At 39.8% G+C, this 18,001-nt stretch overlaps 1 long non-coding RNA gene across 1 annotated transcript in view; it reads right to left on the bottom strand.

Annotated features, from left to right (window-relative positions):
- LOC125137674 (uncharacterized) overlaps positions 1–15,804 on the bottom strand; it is a 109,981-nt gene extending 94,177 nt beyond the window's left edge. Inside the window, exons 1-2 of the long non-coding RNA XR_007137473.1 lie at positions 15,699–15,804; positions 10,751–10,940 (exon numbers count right to left, since the gene is read on the bottom strand). This is a non-coding gene — a long non-coding RNA (uncharacterized LOC125137674). The remainder of the gene's footprint in view (positions 1–10,750; positions 10,941–15,698) is intronic.
- Between the last annotated feature and the right edge of the window lie 2,197 nt (positions 15,805–18,001).

Genomic DNA, 18,001 nt, shown 5'->3' with positions numbered 1-18,001 from the left:
ATTAGGCTTATATGAGTTCATTAGGTGAGTCCTTTGTGAATAGACCAGTGCCCTTAAAAGAGTCTCAAGAGAGCTTTCTCCCTCTCTGTGCTCTTCACCATGTGAGGACAAGAAGAAGTCATCAGTTACTAACCCTGAAGAGGGCTCTCACCAGAACCCACCCATTTGGGCACCTCGATCTTGGACTTCTAGCCTCCAGGACTGTCTGGAGAGCAGTTATCTCCAGAACAGAGAGATAAATGTCCACCATGGATAAGCCATCTAGTCTGTGATATTTTTGTGATGGCAGCCTATGGCAGAGTTGATGTGAACAGCTTTTGCTTTGTTTTGTTATTGTTTTTCTTGACTTCTCTCCATGTAGATCAAATTATGAAAGGATGGGAGCAGAGTTAATGTTAACCACAGAACACTAACTCTCATTTAGAGCCTTTGGCTCCAAGCTGATCCAGACAAGGACATCACTGTCATGATCATCTTCAGATCATTATCATCATCAGAAAGCCTGCCATGCCTGCCCTATCAATTTTATTTCTTATATCCATGAAATGTGTTAGTATCATCCAAACAGCACCAGGGACTTGATCAAAGAATAAATTTCAATATATGTTTGCCTCTACTGAATAGCTAGCTCATGGATTAGGTATTTTAGAAATTGCATCCAGGCTGGCAAATGCAGATGGGCTAGAGCTGTTTGAAAGTGTAATAAAAGTCTAATAAAACATGTGAGCAAACTCACACATCTGTGGGCAGATGGGAGGCATTATGTAATACAGGTCATTGCTTCAGCAACCTCTAACCCTCCCCGCCCTCCCCCCGCCCCCGGCTACTGCTGCTGGGCCAAGGTTGAGTGTAAAGGGCCTCTGTGAGTTTTCTTTCTCTGTCAACATTCAAAGAAATCATTTTTACTCTTTCTAAAATGAACTATTAACATAGAAAGCCTTTGACTCACACCCATGAAAATGATGTACAAGATGCCCCAAATCTTTGACCCAGGACCCAAGATTTCACTGCTTGTATTTGTTTGTTTTTTGAAAACATAATATTTCCATGAATACACCCTGCAACTTGCCAGACGTTTTTCTCCCTCATAAATGCACTAGATGGGAAGTTTTGAGGTGGGCTCATTCATGTAGCTTGGGAGAGTAATTGCAGAAGTTGGTCAAACAATCAGTTATACAAACCACAAAACGGAATGAGAGATAGGTTTGGAATTCTAAAAAGGCTATATGCACTGGACTGTGTGAAGAACATGAAATGAATACTCAGAAATCCCTCACTTTAAAGAGAATTTAATATATGTGTGGGTGTGGTGTGTGTAAATTTTACTAAATTCCCTAGTAACATTAGAATTTCCTCTTTCTGTCTACTGACTAATCTTCAACTTGATATTCTAGAAGGACTTTCTTCCCTGGATGGAAGTTAATCTCTTACTATATTATAAGTTTAAGGTGCATAAATCTGGAAGGTGGGGGCTAAAGGGCAGTGGGGACTCTGCTTCTTTTTTTTTTTTTTTTTGTCTTTTGTTGTTGTTGTTATTGTTGTTGTTGTTGCTATTTCTTGGGCCGCTCCCACGGCATATGGAGGTTCCCAGGCTAGGGGTCAAATCGGAGCTGTAGCCACCGGCCTACGCCAGAGCCACAGCAACGCGGGATCCGAGCCGCGTCTGCAACCTACACCACAGCTCACGGCAACGCCGGATTGTTAACCCACTGAGCAAGGGCAGGGACCAAACCCGCAACCTCATGGTTCCTAGTCGGATTCGTTAACCACTGCGCCACGACGGGAACTCCTGGGGACTCTACTTCTATAGCATCTGAGTGAAAAGCTTTCAAAGAGAACTTAGAAAAATGTGTCTTAGAGATGAAACATTTAGACAAGCTTTAGGGATAGCTATACCCAGATTTAGCTCTACCATGTTTTCGGCCATGTGACCTAGAACAAGTTCTTTGATCTTTATTACTCAATGTTCTCATCTGAAACATGGAGGTAATAGTATCTACCTCCTAAAATTGTTGTGATATTTAAATGAATTACTGTATATAAAGCATATTGTAACTCAATAAATGTTCGTAATGATTATTGTGGTTGTATTTCAGACCAAGGTGAAAAAAAAGTCAACTAAAAAAATCATTGTTCAACTATGAGAATCCTGAGTCTAAGCAGTAATGCCAGTGAAAATTAATGACCTCAAAGTGCTTAGGAAATATGCAATGAGTCAGTTCTTAAAAATTTTCATTAGCCACTGGATCATTTATCACACACTTATGGTTTGCTCCCTCGGCCTCTTTTGACCAATCAATGCCAAAGAACTGCTCAAATGAGGACTATCACTGAAAAAAAGTGTGCCTCATCTTCTGGTCTGAAATCCTAGGAACAAGAGCTACAAAATGGAGCATGGCTGTCAAACTTAGAGGATTGAAAGATGATGTTTCCCAGATCAGGATACAGAGAATTTCATAGGTGAAACTGAACTTGTATTATGATTCATAGAATATTTTATTATAAAACCTTTCTTACCTATAGAAATTCATAGAAAATATTATAATGAACACTGGTATACCCATCTCATCCAGCTTAAAAAAAAAAAATGCATTCTGAGCACACTCAGGGCCGGCATGTTGAGCAACTGCAGGAGGTATTGTTCTTCTAAGCCTGGAATGTGACTGACTCCCTTGCATGGTAACACATTATAATCTCTGTGAAGGGCCTTCCCTAGGACTGGGTGATGCAGCAGCACACCTGGACACAATCAAAGAACTCCAGTAACCACTTTCCTTATATCACTCAGAAGCCACTGTCTTGAATCTGCTGTTGATTCTTCATAAGCCCATGAAATGCTCATTCTTTATGAATCCTTCTGCAACTTGCTTTTTATGAGCTCAACATTATCCTTCTAAGATATCTTCCTATTGATCTCTATGGTTCCAGTTCATTCATTTTAACATTTGAATAGTAAGATTAAATAAATAAACTAGTATGATTAATAAATAAACTAGTTTACTTATTTAGACATTCTTTTAATGAACACTTAGAGTTTTTCTTCTTTCTACTTCTTTGGATGAGAGCATGGTAAGTATTCAATAAATGTTAGCTATTATTGCACATCTTGTTTTGCATTCATGACCTAGGTGAGCAATATCTATTCCACATTCCTATCAGATGCAACAAGTTGCCTAAATACAACCTAAATTAAATTCACAGCCTCACTTGGCCTCTTATATGAAAGCACATTAATTAGGAAAGAAACGGACACTACAAATTGGAATAAGGATATCTGAATGGTTTTAGATGACTCTGAGTACTTGAAGATCCAAGTCCACTGAGCTTTCCATTCTAGCAAGTGTAGCCCCTCCCACTTCTATCAGATAAATAAATCACTGCAGCATCACTGTTTTGCAGGCTAGGGATCAAGACAGTAGATGTTTCCCCAGAAATAGACTCCTGAGTTAAATAAGGATGAGGCCATCTCAGAGTATCAAAGATCATGCAGAAGCAAGTAACAGCTAGAGATAAAGAAGTAGACCCTCTAAGTAGAAAGTAAGGCTTCAGTGACAGAACAGTTTCATAAGTTCTCCATATCCCACAAGGACCAAAATACCTCTTTGCCTGACAGATGGAGGCCTTACTTTAGTCAAAATAATAGGGAACCGAGGGTACTGGCCCAATCTTCAGATCTGAGTACCAGAGTCCCATGAATGTGGAAGCCAGGATCACCTGACGGAGAAAGCTGAGACACTGCCACAAGACCTCAATATAAATATTCCACCTAGGGATCTGTTGGTATTTACTAGTATAATCGTGCCCTGAGAAAAGGGAACTACTCAGATCTTTATCTAAAGAATTACTGCATCTGGCTCTGAGTAAATATTAATCCCTGGGGTCCTATATTGCCATCGTGGTCAACTATAAAGAAGGGAGACCTACTGTGGTCAAGTGATAAATGGAATTTTGATCCAAGTCCATCTCACAATGGATAGAGTATAATCTTGAACACATCGTGTGGTTATTTCCCTATTCCTGCATGCAGGTTTGAAAAAACAAACAAACAAAAAGACAACTAGAAGAATCCTCACATAGCTTCCTGAGTGATGGCTATTACATATGGTAAGAAGCCAAAAGGAAGTTTCTGGAACTACCAGTCCTTTCTATATTAGCAAACCAAAGGTATACCACATTTCTGAGAGGAATCACAGAGATTAGTGATTATGTATTAGTGATTACATATTAGTAATTTATATTCTGCCCATCAGAAGAACTCAACAAGATTTGGGAGGCAGAAGTGAAGCAGAGCCTGCATTTCTGTGCTCCTTTCTACTCTCTGCTGACAAGAGTGATCATGGAGAGTGTGCTGGCTGAGACCCAGTGACCAGTCATGAGCTTTGCAGGTGTTAAGAGCCAGAGCAAGGTATCTGTTTTGTTGGTGTGGATCATAGCAGACATGGCATTGATCTGGATCCAGCAGCAACAGCAGTAGCTTTCTAATCATGGCACTTTCCTGATTATGACAGTTACCTGCTGTGACAACTTACTGACTCTGGCAGCAGCCTTATGATTCTGGAGCCAGCAGCTTCCTGATCATAAAGGTGGCAGCAGCTTCTCTGCCGGCCCAGTTTTGTGACCTGGGGGAGTCATTTCTGAAAGCACAACCTAGAGTTTTCAGCCTTCTCAATAACTCTAAAGCCATTAAAAAACTTCTGATAAATGCCTATCTGCTTCATGGTCAGAAAAGATTCTAATATTCAAAATGAACCCTTATTGATATGCAGAACATGCATGAAAGTTTCTCTAGGAGTGTAACTGTTGGGTCATGGTAGAGACAGTTGGCCCTCCGTATCCATGGGTTCCACATCTGTGGATTCAACTAAGCCTAGATCAAAAAAACACCCAATTCCAGAAAGTTCCAAAAAGCAAAACTTGAAGTTGTCACACACCATCAACTATTTACAAAGCTTTTATATTCTCTTAACAATTATTCACATTGTATCAGGTACTATAAGGAATCTAGAGATGATTTAAAGAATACGGGAGGATATGCATAGGTTACATGCTAATACTAAGCCATTTTATATGACACTTAAGTGTCTATGGTTTAGGGTATCTGCTGGGGTCTTGGAATCAATCTTCCCCAGAACTGTATACATTTTAAACTTTACTAGATATTACCAAAATGTACTCCAAACTGTTGTGCCAATTTACATTTCACCAAAATTTGTCATTGCAACACTTTTAATTTTTGTTAAATTGATGGGTACAAAAAAGGATCTTGTTTTAATTTGCAATTCCCTGATAACCAGTTTTTCATATGTTGATTGCTTCTTCAGCTTCCTTTTTTAGTAAATTGCCTGGTAATATAATTTGTTCATTTTCTGTTGAACTGCTTATTTATTGATCAATGTGAACTCTTTATATATTATGGTTACTAAATCTTGGCTATGGCAAATATCTTCTATTTAGTGGCATGCCTTTTCATTTTACTAATATTATATTTGCTATACAAAAAAAGTCCACATTAAATTTATCAAGCTTTCCTTCACTGTTCATGCTTTTTGTGTCTTAGCTAAGAAGTCCTTTTTTACATGTCATAAAGATATTTTCCTGTTTTCTTTTAAAAGTCTTTAATAAATCATTTTTGTCTCTAATAAATCTGGAATTTATTTCTGGAGATCTATGAGACAGAAATGTGATTTTATGTTTTGCATATGAATAACCAATTATTTCATTAGTGTTCGTAAATAGTTTGTCCTTATCTCAACTAATTTTAATGCTACTTCTGTCCTCTTCCAGGGTTCTACATACTCACAGGTCTTTTTCTGGGTTCCCTAATCTTTGATTCCTTATTTTCTATACTTGCAGCAGTATCAAATGGTCTCAGTTTTTATGTTTTGATATCTTGTAGGGTAAGTCACAACATTATTCTCAAAAATTTTCTTGGCTATTCTAGGCATGAAAGAGGCTATAATTGCAGACTACAGAAAATGGGACAGGTTAGAAGGTATCACATGACTCACTATTAAACAAATAAAATACTACCTTCTAGATTCTGTCAATATGTTTTCCTTTGACTAAACTTATTATTTTAAGTGTTTGACTTTCAACTTAAATAACTTTTCACTCATACTGGTTAACAAGTAATGACACATAACTCATCAAGGAGATGAATTTTCTTAAACTCATGTTTTCATGACCATACCATTCCAGCTCAAAGAAGAAACCATATTACAAAGTGACATTTTCAGTCTGTTTCTCTCTGAGTTTACTAATTTCCTTCAGTCCCAAAAAGTGTACATGTATGGACCTATGCATATCCAGTTCATCTTTCAATTCACTTTACCTCTGAGGAAACAATTTTAAGAGAAAGTCTGTTTTTCATTTAAATTTAAGAGTGATTCCACCTTTACACAAAGCCCTTCATAGAACTGACTCATTTAATGCTTGTAATATCTATATGAAGTAGGTGTATATAGATTTGGTTTTTATCCTTGGTTCCCGTTACAGAGCTCTTAAAACCTTTGTAATTTCCTGAGTGATAAGAGCATCTTTTGTTATAATATTTAGGCTTTGTACAGAGTTCCTAAAACTCTTGGTATTTCCTAAGTGATTGAAGTATCTTTGTTGTTCATAACAAGTCTTTTGATCACACCTGAGCTTATGCTACAAAGCGTCAGGTTGGGGCTGGGCCACCATAAAGTGATAGCTGTCAGCCCCTGCCATGAATCTTTTGGAAGCAGGGTCAGGGGGTTGGGAGTGAGGTGGGGCTGGAAGTTAAGGCCCTGTAAAAATTCTTAAATGAAGAGCTGTGATGAGCTTCCAGGATAGCGAGCTCAATTCCATAAGGATAGAAGCTCCTGCACTCAGGACACTTCCAGAGCTCACCTATGGACCCCTTCATTGGACCATTCCTCTGTTTCCTTTATAATAAACTGGGAAACATAAGTAAATGTTTACTAGAGTTTTGGGAGCCATTTTAGTATATTATCAAACCTGAGGAGGGGATTGTGGGAACTCCCGATTTATAGCCAAATCAGACAGAAGTTGTGGGTAACTTGGAGATCCACCATTAGTGATTGGTATCTGAAGTGGGGGGTGGTTTTCAGGGACTGACCTTTTAACCTGTGTAGTCTGTGCAAACTCCAGGCTGTTCGTGTCATAACCAAGTTAAATTTTAGGACATTAAGTACACGTCCACCAGAGAACTAAGCTGCATTGTTATGGCAGGAAAAAAAACTCCACACATCTAGCACCAGAAGTGATCTGTGTGAGAGGGTAGAGAAACAGTGATTTTCCAGAAATAGGTACTAGTATTTCATGCCCATTATATAGAAGAGGAAAAGAAGACACAGATCTTAAGTATCAGGGCAAAGGTCCTCCCTGTTAATAAGTAGCAGAAACAAGGCTTGAACCCAGGCAATGTGGTTTCACTTCCCTTGTAACCACTGTAACTCCTTTTGTCTCTCATTAAACGAATGATCGCAGGGGTTTAGAGTTACAACTGAGAAGAAAAAAGAGCTCTTAAGACTATGTAACAAGAGGACATAGTTTCAGCTGAAAAACAAACAAAAAAAAGAAGAGGACTTGATCTAATCTGAAGGGAGTGGTCAGATAGGAAAGGTTGCAGTAAAGAGGAATATATAACCTGGGAGTTCCCAATGAGGCTCAGTGGTAATGAACCCAACTAGTATCCATGACGATGACGTTCACTCCCTGGCCTCACTCAGTGGGTTAAGAATCTGGCGTTGCCATGAACTGTGGTGTAGGTCAAGAATGAGGCTCAGGAGTTCCCATCGTGGTGCAGTGGTTAACGAACCGGACTAGGAACCATGAGGTTGTGGGTTCGATCCCTGGCCTTGCTCAGTGGGTTAAGGATCCGGGGTTGCCATGAGCTGTGGTGCAGTTGCAGATGCAGCTCGGATCCTGCGTTGCTGTGGCTCTGGCATAGGCCGGTGACTACAGCTCCGATTTGACCCCTAGCCTGGGAACCTCTATATGCCGTGAGAGCAGCCCAAGAAATGCCAAAAAGAAAAAAAGAGAATTGACTCAAAATTAAAAAAAAAAAAAAGAATGAGACTCAGATCTGGGGTTGCTGTGGCTGTGACATAGGTCGGCAGCTGCAGTACCAACTTGACCCCTAGCCTGGGAATTTCCATATGTCACAGGTGTGGCCCTAAAAAGACAAAAGAATAAAAAAATAAAAATTTTTAAAAAATTTTAGAAAGAGAAATATGCAAATTAAAATCTGAAAGATGAGGAGGATTTAGTTCCATGAAAGATTTTTTTGTTCATTTGTTTTTGACAAGAGTGTGGGGATAGTGAAAAGAAGCTTCTAGGAAAAGGGTAAATGCAAGGCTACTATGGTGCCTTTAAGGAAGCCAGTGCATCTAGAACTCAGACAGAATCAGACTGTGGTGTGAGCTGAGGTTGGAGTGGTGGGAGTGGTGGGCCTGGTGGTGGGCAAGGGTGCCCTGGCAAGGGATTTGGATTTGATCCTTCATCCCCATGGGCTTTTAGGTCAAAAGCAACAGGAACAATTTGCAGTTTTAAAAAGGTGTACTAAATACATTAAAGAAGGCACGATGCTAAAATGAAATTAATAAAGGAAAATGTTTAGTAAAGATTTCTCTAAGTAATTGCCTTTATTAAAATTTTTCTGAGAAGCTCTAAATTTATCATCAAATTTTAAACTTCCATGGAACCACAATAACAGAGACTAAAGAGCAAAGCCTTGGGAGAATTCATATCAGACTTTCAACCCAGCTGTTCAACTCACTCACCATATGATTCAAAGCAAGTTGGGCCATTGCTATGAGCCTCAATTTCCTCATCAGTCAAATGGGAATAATATTTACTTGTTGGGCTTTGGTTAATACAATTTGTCCTTCAATGGGAACCCTCTAAGACTTAGAAATCTGGTTGAATTTGGCCCAACCCTTCAGCCTGTGACTGCTAAAAGCACTTCCCACAACTTGCAACATCCAGTGGCTCATGGCCATAATTATCTCTACATTGATATTTCTGCACCCACCAGACAACCTCAGCATATCAGTCTGGAGGGAACCTCAGCCCCTTTGCAGGTGAATCAAGTTTCCTGATCCAGATGTTTTATAAACTTCACAAATGTACTTGAGGTTTGGAGGAAGGGCTCACCAGAGCCCCAAGGCATCCCACCATCTCACCAGATCCACCTCCCATCTCCTTCTTTTCCTAGTCCCCTTTTCTCTCTGGCTCAATAATGGCGACGAAAAAACCCTCCCTCCACTTACTAAGGGTAGTTATGCCTCACCTATACCCTCTAAGTATCTCACCTTACTAGTCACTGAACTATTTTTCCAGAAAGACAGATTTTTAAGAGAAATTATGGTGAATTCTATTTTTTGCATTCCACTACATGAAAATTTCAAAATAATTCACTATAAAGAGTAGCTATTATTATCAGTATTATTATTATTCATTGGTGCAGATGTTGTTTCTTAATACTTAGAAAAACATGCCTTTAACTCTTTATTTAGGTTTTGGAACTATCCTCTGACCAGAGTCTCTCTGGTCCAAACGAGAGAATGACTGCCTTAGCTCTGTTGCCCAAACAAGGAACCTCCATTGATAATGGCTTAAAAAAACAAAGGTTTATTTTTTCATTGACATTTCACAGGCATTCCAGGACCATTGCAGCTGTATTTTTGGCAGGGGTTGGGCTGTGGCTCTGCTCTGTGAGTCTTCACGTTCTGGAACTCAGGCTAAAGAAAAACCCCTATGTTGGACACGCCAATCTCTCAGCAGAGGGGAAAGAAGTTCAAAGTGATACGCAATGGCTCTCAAGTCTTCTGCTTGAACATGACATATATGGTGCCTACTCACATCCTACTGACTTAAGAAGTCCCATTGCTAAGTTCAATGTCATTGAGACAAAGTGGAGAGACTGAATACACAAGTGCACAACTGCCAGACGATGCAATAAAATTCTGACCTACAAACTCAGCAACAACCAGCCTGGGAAGCCAAACCACAACATCTGTAGCAATGGGCTCCAAATGGTCAACATTTGGTCAATGACTGTCAGATATTTTTTGCCCTTTTTTTGCCCCTGCTTCCATCTCAGGTTTAACCAGAGAAGCCAAATATACTCCCAAACCACTCACATAACATTCCCCGTTTGCAGTGAGCTTGCTTCCACCTTCTCCATGCCAACAATCTCAATCAGCCCACCTGAAGCCTCCCCTTTCTTCACTATAAAAGGCTCTCCTACTCCCCCCACTTGTCTTTGACTCTCTGCCAAACGCAAGTGATGAAGGCTGACTGCTTTGCTATGTAGCAAACGCCAAATAAATAGCCTCTGTTTGTTCTCATTTGGGTGGTCTTTACTTATTTCCACAAAATACACTCCTCCTAGGATGGCAGAGTAGGGTGGGGAGGGTTCCTGCAAATCACATGACAATGAATGAGGAGGAATGAATCATCTTCTTTGAGGAAAAGGGAGACTAAATAGCAGGGGGACAATGGCACAGTCTGCTGCAGTTTACCCTTGGGATCACAGAGAGTTGCTTTCCTCCCCTCCACATGTACAGTTCCATCCAACTATGAAGCACACTTGAAGTCCAGGATCACTTAATACTCTCTATCCCACTCTAGGTATATCTTGTCTTTGTTGAGAAATGTATGGACTAAAATACAAGTTATATACAAGACCTAGTAGTAGCTTGGAAATAAGATCACAGTAAGAAGCCTTCTTCAGAAAGAGAGATACACAGCAGCCACTTACCAACAGCAAAGCTGACATCCCGGGCCAAATGCTGCAAAGGTCTCTTACTCTGTGATGAGGAAGTGCTCCTGGATTTGACTCTAGTTCTACTTCCAGGATGTTATTCTCCAGTCCATTTTCTCCATGGGTCTTGCCTCTGCTCCATAAGAGGCGCTTCCTTTGTCATTATTCTCCTTGACTACATCTGCAGCTGAGCATAGTTAAAGAAAAAATTATTCTGACACTTGTGAAAATGAGGAGGAAGACTTTATTCAGGACTATTGGAATAGGAGAGAAATTGGGCTCAGCTTGACTACGGCAAGGACAAGTAGGGATTTATAGTCAATGAGCAGAATGAAGGGATCAGTGGGTGACAAATTACAAGAGAAAGACACCAAGGGTGGGGTGATTCTTGTTAAACTGACTTAACAGGATTCTTGCTGAAGGCAAGCCATGGTGGCCAGATATCAAGAGTGGGAGATGAGGAATTATTTGATCTAGATACTGAGGGTGACCAAATATCAAGCATGGGATGGATCCTTGTTAGAGTTGGGCAGGTGAGTAAGGAAACTACTTAAAAAGAGAGTTCCTAAGGGTCTTTGCCAGCATCCTTCTCAAACTGCTTTCTGCCTGTAGATGTTTAGGGGCCCAAAGGTTTGCTTTTATATCTTTTTATCGCCGAACCTGTGGCCAGGGGTCAAATCAGAGCTGCAGCTGCCTGGCTACACCACAGTCACAGCAACCAACACATGAGCAACATCTGCAGCAATGCCAGATCCTTAACCCATTGAGCCAGGCCAGGGATCAAACCCACAATCTCACAGAGATAAAGTTGCATTCTTAACTCACTGAGCCACAATGGAGACTCTTTTTTTTTTTTTTTTTTTTTTTTCAATTTAAGCTGGCAGCTCTTTTGACAATCTCTCTTTTTCTCTGTCTCTCATACACACATACACAAAATATCGCTGGCTTTGTATCCATTTGATTCCAGGTAGATCCATGTGCCAGTAGCCACACCTATAGTTTTCAAGGCCCCACCCATCTCCCATCACAAGAAGTTTGAGTTTATTGGTCTGTAATAGGATAGACATGTCCTCATCTCTTTTCTCTGAACCATTCTGTCCATCTGAGCGGGAACACTGTGATAGGTTCAGAGGTTTTAACAAGTGGTATGGTAGCCATGCCCCTTGATTTATTCTTTGACCCAAGATTAAGTTTTAATTGGACACGGTTGCTCAAAGAATTTCTAAATTTTTTCTTTTACTGGTAGATGGAAGAAATGGCTACATAGTCCAATCCTGCAAGTCTCAACACTTCTAAATCCTCTTTTTCCTCTCATCCCTGCTTGGCTAATTCTTTCCTGAGCTCATTTCTTCTTTACAGTTTCTCTTCAAATGCATCTAATGGCAACCGTGGCACTTCAGTGATATTCTGTTTTAACGCAAGAAAAGGAGAGCAAATAATTGAGGAAATAATAAATGACCACCTTGGTAAAGAATAGAATTTTTGAGAAATAGTGTTTTTCTCGCTTAATTGACAAAGCAATTAATAAAGTTAAAAATCACCACTAAGGAGTTCCTGTTGTGGCACAGCAGAAACGAACCCAACTAGGAACCATGAGGTTGAGGGTTCAAACCTTGGCCTTGCTCGGTGGGTTAAGGATCCAGCGTTGCTGTGAGCTGTGGTGTAGGTCACAGATGCAGCTTGGATCCCGCATTTCTGTGGCTGTGGTGTAGGCCAGCAGCTACAGCTCCGATTCGACCCCTGGCCTAGGAAACTCCATATGCCATGGGCGTGGCCCTAAAAAGCAAAAAAAAAAAAAAATTTATTTAAAATAAAACATTTTTTAATTTAAAAATAAAGCAAAAATAAACAATAAATCACCACTAAAACTTTGATAAGGAGAAGAAGGGAATAAAACAGACTGTGATTTCCTTTTGCTCTTGATTGCTTTCTTTTCACTCCCTCCCTAGTCAGACATAAAATGTAATATGTCATGGAATGGGTGGTCACTGGGGACCTTCTGTATAGCAACAGGGAACTCTGCTCATTATTCTATGATAACCTGCATGGGAAAAGAATCTGAAGAAGAATGGATATGTGTATATGTATCAGTGAATCACTTTGTTGTACAGCAAAGATTATCATAACCTTGTACATCAACCACACTTCAACAAAATTTTTAAAAATGGAAAAAAAAGTATAGTATGTCATTTGGAATAAAAGAAAACATGCTCCCCATTGACTCTGTTCACGTTGCATTCCTAAAAGCACCAATATGGGGGTGAGGGGGGCATTGGGTGGCAGTGGAAGATTATAGAGTCCACATTTCAGGGACATAAGTCTGTTCCTTCCTCCTACAACTTACTAATTTTCCCCAGCAGACCAGGCAATTTCCTGGAATAGCGTGCAAACAATAAGGCCATGTCTACTTTTCAATAACAAAAGTTCTCAAAGCAGAAGCATAGTCTGCCTACAGATGAGTAGTTAAATACCCAATTGCCCTCTATGTGAGTCTTTTCCTATGGTTGAATGTTGCGTGCAGACTCAATCTTCATAATAGGGCAACTGTTAGCTTATATGCGCCTTTGTGCCAAAGAGGGGAAAAAAGGTGTCTTCTCAAGGTGGACAAATTAGAAAAAGCACCATTAAAAAAAAAATGCCACTACTTTCCATTTGGTGAAATAGATGTCCCTTTGGGAGAGCACATGGCTTAGCTGAAGAAAGTACCTTTGTGGGATGAAAAAAATGTACCCCTGGCTCCCAGCAAATGCAGCCACAGCCAGGGTTCCAGCTTGGCAAGTGCAACGTGGCTTTGATTGCACCCCCCACTCACCTCCTGGACCAGGCACCTTTGTTCAGTGCACCAAAACACAATTATGAGTGACAGCCCTGCATTTGACATTAAGCATGGGATGCAAAAATCTCATGTAAAACTTGTCCAAATGAATATTTTCCCCCAATAAATTTCATTCTCAGCTTCTGCAGACCAGCGTTGAGTGGTTTAATTAAACTCCCCACTGACATGAGCTGGTCACTTGTATCCATTCTCTATTGAGAAAGGAGCCTTAGGTAACTCAGTGGTGTGAGCACAATAAGACCTTTCTCTTCCGTGGAGGTAATATGTCATGTTTAGTGCCCTCTAATGGAGTTATTTATACACGTCCTTAATGCAGAAATAAGCTGGTGAGCTGGGGGGCTTAGGATTCTACTCACTCTCTCTTTTATTATTATTTTTGCATTTTCTTCTCCTTTCTGGATCCATCCTCCACATTCAGACCTTTACCGTTTCTTGCCAATTGCCAGTAACAGTGTACTTGAAAATGTTCACAGGATTTTCTCCAGACACCTGCTGTCAAGGACCATGTGTAGGAGACTTACGCAGTAAACCACCTCTCATTAGGGAGATTTGCCACATGCTATTATAAAGAAGTCATTCTTCAACCCCTTTGCTTCACACAGCATCATACTCAGTGGTGCAAATGTACAGATTATTTCATGTTTCGCAACACTCACAAATGGAGTTTTAACAAAAAATGATCAACAAACTCAGACTATTTACTTTTGGGAGAAGCCAGTGTCAAAGCATAGCAGCAGCCTGGACTGCAATGTGAGTTCTAATTTTTCACATTTGAACAGTATCCACTCTGGCGACGTGTGTGTTCAAAGTGCAGAAAGAGTGGCTGGTGACTTGTTTTTCTTAAAATATACCTCTGCACAGTAGAAGCAGTCATGGGTAATCTAGGGTCACTCATCAGAAGCCACACAAAGTACGTAAAATGGAAAATAAAAATAAATAAATCAATGTTTGAAAAACCTGCTCAGTTCTCAGATTATCAGTATCATGTGAAAATTTGGCTTTAAATAATACTTTTGAGGGGGGTGAAACTTTGTTACAATGAAAGAAATTCATCTATTCACCTAGCAGATGGGAATCAATGTGGTTGGTTATTTCAGTGTAACCCAGTTGAGTTTATATGGCTTTAATAAGATGGTTATAAATTCCCACTGCACTGTAATCCTCTTGAGGATTCTAAGAGCACCTCAGGCAGGGATGAGCATCCTCTAGGTGTCCTCCTTCTCAACTTTATTTAGTGTGGAGATAACAAGAAGGATGTTCTCAGTTACAAGTAACAGAGAGTAAAATATACATACCATTATATATAGACTAGATAACCAACAAGGACCTACTGTATAGCACAGGGACTATACTCAGTATCTTGTAATAATCTATAATGGAAAAGAATCCTAGAAAGAATATATACATACAAACATATTTTTATATGTTTCACTTTTCATTTATATATATATATATATATATATATATATATATATATGAGAATCATTTTTCTGTACACCTGAAAGTAATACAACATTGTTAAGTCAACAATATTTCAATTAAAAAAAATTTTTAAACGTCCAGAAGTCAGGAGGGCTATATGATTGGCTAAGTCAGTGACTACTGACATTATCATTTCTCTCCTTATCTCCACTGTTACTGCTTTTATTCTCAGGCTGGTTAGAAGATGACTTCACCAGTTCCAGAGCTTGAGTCCTCACAAAATGCAGATAATGGATTTTTCTCTTCTGTGTATCTTTCTTAGGAGCAAGAAAATGTGTCCTCAGGAGTTCCAGTTGTGGCTCAGGGGAAATGATCCCAACTAGTATCCATGAGGATGCGGGTTTGGTCCCTGGCATCGCTCAGTGGGTTAAAGATCCGGCGTTGCCGTGAGCTGTGGTGTAGGTGGCAGGCGCAGCTGGATCTGGCGATGCTCTGGCATAGGCCTGCGTCTACAGCTCTAATTGGACCCCTAGCCTGGGGCCCTCCATATGCAGCGGGTGCAGCCCTAAAAAGAGAAAAAAAAAGGCAAAAAAAAAGAGAGAGAGAGAGAGAGAGAATGTGTCCTCAAGGCCCCCCAGTTCCTACATCACATTTCAAAGCCCCTACTGGCAAAAAAAATGGGATTACCTTTTAAGAGATCAGACGCACTGTTGGAGCTGGGGCAGCATCAGTTACCCTTTGCCTCATGGCTCAGTGGAGTCAGGGGCAATATTTTCACAAAATTTGGTTCTGATAGAAAAGAAGGAAGAAAATAGAGACTAAATGAGGAACCTATACAATCCTCTATGATAGCTAAATCTGCCAGTAGCTTAATTAATCTTAGTAAAAAATACCTCCAAAACTTCTATGGACATCTTGATTATAAAAACAAAAAGCTCTTTCTTCTCAAGAGATTGTCCTATTTTTTCCTGAGGTTTAATATTAAAATAAAAAAGAGAGTCCTTATAGGGATGTACTCATTGAGCCCATTCAACCTCAATCCTAAGAAATTTTTCCCTCACTATCTTTAGAGTAGATATTTTGGTTCCTTGGAATTGCTGGATACTCACCACAGAGAAAGCTAAGTGGATTTATGGTCAATATGAAGACTTAACTGAGAGTCTAAAAAATGATGGATCTTCCACAAAGATAAGGTAAGCTTCTGTCATCTACGATTTTTTTTCTAATGTTACATCTACTGACCCGCATATGTTTGGATCCCATGTAATTATTCTACAAGTTTTTTAAATAGTCTAATGTTTTGCTGCTCAAACATCTTCCTTGGACCAGCAGCATCAGTGTCATCTGGGAGCTTGTTTGAAATGTACAATCTCAGGGTCCTCTCAAATCTACAGAATCTACATTATAACAAAATTCCCAGAAGATTTATAGACACATTAAAGTTTGAGAAGCCCTACTTATAAAGTATATAATACATAGTTTATAAGTGAATACTCCCTTGGCTCCTTGTGTCTAGAGGACACATATATATATAATATGAAATCTAGCAACCACAGTGTACTATAACCCATATCATGTTAGCTTTGAGCTTGAGGAACCAAGAAATGAATAGCATGGACTCAGAAAACAAAATTCTTGCTTATCTCTTATCTTTGTTCCATTAATCCAAGTATCAAGATTCCATTTAAACTCACTGACTTATACATGAAGTTGCCAGAAAAATGTCTGATCACATAAAAGTGTGGACATTTGGACATGGATTTAATGATACACAGTGGGAAAACTAAAGAGCAGAACTTGCCTGGAGTCCTTTCTATAAATGCTGGCACCATTTCCACCAAATATGGATGCAGGGCACTATGGAGGCCAACACATGGCTGGTATCCAATAAATACCCCCGTGTTAATTTTTTTAAGAGATAATAAGGCTAAGGTTACAGACTGAAGTTTGTTCCTATGGTTTGATCACTTGGACAAGTACAGTATGTTCAGAGGCTTATCTACCCCACAGTTAGCACACTCCCCTTCTTGGCATTTCTCTCATTTCCTCGAAAAGCCTTTTCTGGAGAAACTTTAGATCAGAAGCCAAAGAAAATTCAGCTCAATTTGCCCTGCTCCCCATGGAGTTCCCAATGACTGAAGGCTTTCATTCCCTTCTCTCCCACATTAATCCTGGCTGTGTGTTAGCCACCATCAGTGTTTCCCCAGGTTTCATGGTGAGAAAGCAGTGAATTTGCTGGGCTAGTCTAGACTAAGTTAATAGGCTGCTGCTTCATCTCATGGGCATTTGTTTTGCTTTTCTTTGTTTGTTGTTGTAGTTATTTTCATTTTACTGCTTTCTCCTGACAAAAAAAAAACAAAAAAATGTGACCAAAGAAGCATTAAGGAATGGTTAAATCCACAAGTGTAAGATCTATAAACATACAGCCCCCAACTCCTTACCTCCCTCACTTTGCCCTTTACCTGTTCTTTGTCAACTTTTCCCCCTACACCCACAGCTTTTTATGATATTTCATTGTTCTCCTACCCTCTGTCCTATTCCTGCCTCTCTTCTGAACAGACGACTCTGTCTCCTGCTTCATAGAGACATTTGAGGCTTCCAGGTAAGAATTCTTTTGGCTCTGACCCACCAACTCCAATTTTTGCACATCCCTATCTTAACTTCCTTTCTCCAAGCTATTCATATCTCATATTCAGACTCATCCTTTTACCTCTACCCTTGATCACTTCTGCAGTAGGTGGAATGATAGTCCCTGAAAAGATATGTCCATGTCCTAACTTCTGGAGATGTGACTGTTATCTTATTTGGAAAAACAGTCTTCAAATATATGATTAAGTTAAGGTTCTTGAGACAAGGGGATCATCCTGGATTGTCCAGGTGGGTCCTAAATTCAATAACGACTGGTGGGTCCTAAATTCAATAACGACTGTAGAGAAAGGCAGAGGGAGATGCGAAACAAACAGAAGAGGAGAAGACACAAAGGCATAGAG

The sequence above is a fragment of the Phacochoerus africanus genome, chromosome 10 (genome assembly GCF_016906955.1).
Source record: "Phacochoerus africanus isolate WHEZ1 chromosome 10, ROS_Pafr_v1, whole genome shotgun sequence".
Taxonomy (NCBI): Eukaryota; Metazoa; Chordata; class Mammalia; order Artiodactyla; family Suidae; genus Phacochoerus; species Phacochoerus africanus.
This window is presented reverse-complemented; position numbering and strand designations above follow the sequence as displayed.